The sequence below is a fragment of the Cebus imitator genome, unplaced genomic scaffold (assembly GCF_001604975.1).
Source record: "Cebus imitator isolate Cc_AM_T3 unplaced genomic scaffold, Cebus_imitator-1.0 Scaffold848, whole genome shotgun sequence".
Taxonomy (NCBI): Eukaryota; Metazoa; Chordata; class Mammalia; order Primates; family Cebidae; genus Cebus; species Cebus imitator.
In genome coordinates this window covers 68,101-73,928 of record NW_016108163.1, presented here as the reverse complement: position 1 = coordinate 73,928, position 5,828 = coordinate 68,101, and the positions used below count along the sequence as shown (strand labels likewise).

The 5,828-nt window shown below is 41.6% G+C and overlaps 1 non-coding gene across 1 annotated transcript; it reads left to right on the top strand.

Moving 5' to 3' along the window:
• The first annotated feature begins 252 nt into the window (after positions 1-252).
• TRNAK-UUU lies at positions 253-325 on the top strand. The gene has a single exon. It is a non-coding gene; the product is annotated as a tRNA-Lys (tRNA).
• Positions 326-5,828: the final 5,503 nt, after the last annotated feature.

The following is a 5,828-nucleotide window of genomic DNA, read 5'->3' as shown; positions in this document are numbered from 1 at the left end:
AGGAGGCACGAAACTCCCTTTGGCAATATCAGAATAATCTTCATTCTCCCCACAAGTGTGCACATTAATAGGCTGTTTAATGAAAGTACAGTGTGGAGGTTAACTTACCTGCTTGGTGATTAAATGGCTTAGGTGACTGAGCCACAACCCTGGTAGTTTCCGAAACCATGGATTTCCTCCAGCTTTTCTTGGGGAGCCAAATTACTGATGGGATTACATTATTTAAAGAATTAACAAATCTTTTATGGAAAGGCCTGGGTAGCTCAGTTGGTAGAGCATCAGACTTTTAATCTGAGGGTCCAGGGTTCAAGTCCCTGTCCAGGCGTTAAGTGTAGTTTTGATTTCTGCCACATGTAGAAGTCGAAACAGCCATAAACTTTGCTAGCTTTACTTACTTATACCCTCCAAAGACTAACTAAATCACATCTTTCCAGAAAATTTAGGATTATGGTAAAGATTAATAGGTAACTTGTACTGGAGTTACTGGATAGCCATTTTCAAATTCCCTTACCTGGTGTGGGATAATTACCTTATTCTGGAGGGTGTTGCAGTTGGGAGGCCCCTAGGAGTGTGTAGACTCTGAGAGCAGTGGCCTTTGTCTCTTTCATCTCTGAGTTTCCCAGGTCTTAGACAAGATCGTAGTACACAAACCTTGCAAGAAACACTTATAAACTAAAACCCATACACATTTTGAAATTGTTAGTCATCCATTTTGTGCTTTCATTACAAAGCTACTGTCCTTACCTTAAGATACAGATAATCTATGAAAACCCCACAAATGGGCTTCTGTGCATTTTTTCTGTGTACAGCACTATAGATTTTTATAAGACTTGAAATGGGTTTTGGACACAAAGTCGAGGTTTTTACCCAGCGGATACTGTGAGCACAGTAAGTGCATATTCTTTATGATGGTTTCCTTCATTCTCACCAAGACATATGCACCTGGAGAAGTGGAGCAGAGCTAACCAGATTTCTATAAGAGAAACCCTGTATTCGAAAAGTTGTGGAAGTTTTCCCGTTTTCAAAGTGGAAGTCCTTCAGTAGGCAGGGCAGCAGGAATTGCCAGTCCCAAACTGTCAGTCTCTAAGAGGTCTGTACAATATAAAACCATCTTGTTCTTCATGATAATGTACCATTTTAAAGAAAATATAGTTATTTTTTCTAAAATTTATTCAAGTTTCCATGGAATAGGTATATAATCGATATTCCAAAGAAGTTATTTAGTAAAGATTTGTAAAGTTCTGAGAATACTATACATATTTATTGAAAGATATAACCCTGATCAACAAAAGTTCTTTGAGTTTCTCAATACTATTTAAGACTCAGAATCTCAGGTCTATTTTAAGCCCTGGGCTCTCTCTCTCTCTTTCCCCTCCTTCCCTCCCATGGGAGAAAGTAGGAATCTGATGAGTGAGTTTGGAAGAATAACCTGGAGTGAGTGCTCCCTTCTCCAGTGGGTGGTGAGTTCCCCAGAAGGACTGCTTCCCTCCAGAGAGAGATGGGCAGGAAGAGGGAGGAGGGATGAGATCCTCTGGAGCAGGTACCATTTTAGGGGCACTTTTGGAAGTCAACTTTTTTGACATCCAAGCCACATTCTCCAGTTCAAATTTAGAAGCAATTGCAGTAATGCATAATTCTCCATCGAACACTGTCCTCATTCCTTCGTTCATTCATTTTCATCAGTAGCTCTGATAAAGGAGGGAATGAAATCCAGAGGGAAGAAGGAGAGTTATTTATTAAACTGGAATAGTCCAAATCAAGCCTTGACATTTTTGTTTTCCTGATCGAGTGAGAGAATTCAGGAAAGTGGGAGCTGTCTGTGTTGTCAGGAACTCATCAGCTGCAATAATAGTAGAGACGTTTCCACAAGAAACTAAAGAACCATAAGCCAGATGATCCCCTCCAAGAGAACTGTTGGCCCATGGTAAAGGCACATAAAATGCCCAAATTGTGTCCCCTCCTGAACAGGGCAGTGGCTCAACTCTGTAAGATCAACGTGCCTCTTACTTCCAGGACTCCAAATTTCATGGGCTGAAGTCCTAACCCTGAATGTTACAATATTTGGAGATAGGACCTTTAAAGAGGTAATTAAGGTTAAGGAGCTCATAAGGCTGGGTCCTAATCCTATAGGATTGAAATCCTCATAAGAATGGATAGTGTCCCCAGGGATGTGGGCACAGGGAAGAAGGGCCATGTCATCACACAGAAGGAGGGCGGCCATCTCAAGCCAAAGAGGGAGGCCTCAGGGGGAGCCCACCCTGCAGACCACATTGATCTTGAACTTGCGGGCTCCAGGACTCTGAGAAAATAAACATCTGCCGTTTGTAACCTCATCTATGGCATTTGGAGACAGTGAACCACGTTGACTAAAGATAGGCAGCATGGATCAGCCCTGTCCAGGGTTTCTGCCATTTGCTCATCAAAGGACAACATCAAATTATGTAAATCAAACTCTGTTGATTCTGCTGTTGAGAAGCACTCTTTGGATCAAATCTAAAAAGAAATATTTCAAACCGCACAACTACCTGGAAACTGAACAACGTGCTCCTGAATGACTACTGGATAAATACACATTCATTCTTGCGGCATCATCAACATCATTAGATGTACTCTGTCTCAGAGATGACTCTTTCGTCTACAAAACATTAAGAGAGACCCCCTCAGGATGCAGCTCCCTAAGCAAGTAAGCCAATAATCACGTGTTCCCCTGTGAGCTATACCCCCACTGTCTTAAGAGGCTCTCAGAGCAACTGAGAGATCTATGACACCTGAATGATTCACACCTGCAATATCCAGGAACCCCCTTCTCCATGCCCTCCATGGTTGCCAAATAATCATATGATTATTGAACCTGTGCTGTGCACAAAGCACTGTGCTAGGTATGCGACACCAGGGATAGATTCTTTGCTCCAAGGAGCTTACGATGAAGACAAAACAACCGTGTGAAGAGAAAAAGGAATCATCCAAGGTAGTTTATGTGAGATGCCAAGTGAATCTAAAGATGAAGAGCAGAGAGATGACTGTGGTGGGAGAGTTGGGAGCCTTCAGGGAAGACACATGGTTCAAAGTGGGTTTTCAAGAAGATGAGGGGCTCAAGTAAAGAAAGGAGAAGAGCAGGCCTGTCAGAAAGACAGAGGTCAAGTCGACAAGGAGACCAGAGTGGAGCAGTGAGGTCTCAAACATAGTCCCAGAACGGCAGCCTCAGGGTTACCTGGAGCATCGGTCAGATCAGGCTGTCGTAAAAATACAAAGACTGAGTGGCTCAAACACAGAAATTTGCTTTCTCAGTTGTGAAGGCTGGGAAGATCCTAAGTTCTCTGGTGTTTCATTTTATAAGGACACTAATCCCATGAGGCCAGTACCCCACCCTATTACTTCATTTAACCTTAGTTATTCCCTTAGAGGCCCCATCTCTAAATACAGTCACACTGGGGGTTAGGACTTGGTCATATGAATTTAGGGGAGAAACAAACATTCTATCTGTAGCACATGGAAACTTTTCAGAAATGTTAAATCTTGGGCTTTACCCTGAAACAACTGAGTCAGAAACTCTAGGATTTGGGCTCAAATATCTCTTTCAATCAGGCTTTTCGGTGTGTCTGAGTTTGAGAACCACTGAAGAGTCAATAGGGGAAGTGGATGGATAGGAGATGAGAGAAGTAGATTGTCATCAGAACTTGGAGAACTTTGAGTTCAAGAATGCAAAGGCTGCTCTTAGTCAATGGGACACCTAGGAGGAGAGGAGGTAAATCATTTATTTTGCCATCTGTTTGTGGGACAAGGGGAGGATAGAAAGGAAGAGAGAAGGAAAAAAAGGAAGGAATTAAGAGAAAGGGAAGAAAGGAGAAAGAGAGGGAGGGAATGAGAAAGGGACAGAAGAAGGCCTTTTGGAAAACAGTTTCCCAGTTCAGGTATTTACATTCTAAATACAGTAATAGCACGAATGGAGAAAAGGGATGAATATGATATATATTATGAAAATCTACAGCTCACTCCAGGGTCAAGCCAGAAAAGGAGAACGGGGAATTAGGGTAACTTGTAGATCTGTGTAACCTCCCACTGACAAAAATGTGAATGCTTAGATAGGGAGCTGATGTGAGGCACACATTCAGTTTTATTTATTTACTGATGTTAACAGGAGGACATCTAAGTGACTGTGTTTACTAAGATAGAGATATAGTTAAGAGAGCAGTCAGTTCTGAAACTACATTCAGAAGGTGATTACTGAATCCCGTGGATTCTTTGCAAGTTCTGAGGAAGGGCACACAGTGAGAGAGGATAAATGAAGTCACAGAGAAAGCCACTGTTTCAAAGAAAGCAAAGACCCAGAATGAGGGTGAAGATGAGGGCAGGATAAGTATCAATGACATTTAAAAATTTTTGCTAGTTAGCACCTCAAAAGTCCTCTCAGTCTGAGCTCTGCAGAAGGGACGTGTTTGCAGCTCATTGTGAGTCCTCTGGGTGAATCACTGTGCCTATGAACAGGGCCAACTGGCCGAAACTGTGAATTGTGATGACCACCAGTATTGTTAGCCTGACCCCTTGTTAAACAGGATAGTGGTTTTCAGTACCAGCTAAAAGAATTTTAAAATGTTGACCATTAATATTACTAAAGTAATGTGCTACCATTTATAAGTAATATAAATGTTGACCATTTATAGTCCTTTATATTACATTAATATAATATTTATATTACACACACCATTAAATAAAATAAATAGTAAACATTTATGTTACTGAAGTACTGTGCTATAGAAACCCTAAAGGGGTTTCCATAACATTAAATTGATGGCTCTCTAGTGCAGTCCAGAATCACCTGTAGGGCTTGTTGGACCACAGATTGCTGGTTTCCACTCAGTTTCTTACTCAGCAGGTCTCGGTGGGGTCTGAGAATTTGCATTTATAATAACTTCTTAGACACAACTGATGCTGATGGTTCAGGAACCATAATATGAGAACCATGGTTAAGCCTCACACCACAGCATTCCTATAATGAGAGCCACCGTTGCAATTCTTGCAACTTGTTGGCTGCAAGCTATAGCCATAGGCAACTTCTCTAGCAATATAAACCTCTAGATAAAAGAAACACTCGAAAATCATAATAGAAAAATATAGAGTCAATGAAAAATGTTTTTTCCAAATGAGAACGTGTTGTACAGCCTCAAAAGAATATTTTCATGTAGACAGCACTAAAATAACAAGATAAAACTGACAGTAAAACTTAAAATGGCCTTTATCAACAAAAACACTTTCACACCTGAGGTAAAGGGCTACATATTTCCCTGGATTTTTTTCATATCTTAGCTTTCACTTAAATGACATTGTCATTTTGCTTATACTAGCAGAACCTAGAAACTTGATTCCTGCTTACTGGTGCAAACCAAAGGAGTTATTTCCAATTATTTTCAGTTTACTTTGTTCATGTGTAATATAAATGATTTAAAAGCCAGGTTTTGGGGAAAACTATCATAAATGTATTTAATAATTGCTGCCTCATCATCCATTTTCAGGCCTGACCTAAGTTGTCTGAAGCCCAGTCTCACTGTATCCCACTCTGGTCTGGGTAACACTCCCCCTCCCTGAGTGGGTGTGATGTGGCCCATTTGTTCTTCATCCCGCTGAGCCAGAACCCATAGATCACACAGCTGCTGATCATGATAAAACCTAATGGTCAACACCAGAGTCCTGTAAATAAGCCCAGCTCCACGTGCTCTCTTAAATCAGCGAAGCCACACCCTCACGGGAAAGCCCGAGAGCAAAGCTCCAGGCCCTCCCTCTGCTCTCTGGTTCCCCATGACCTCCAGACTGCCCCCCGGGCTCCAGACGCT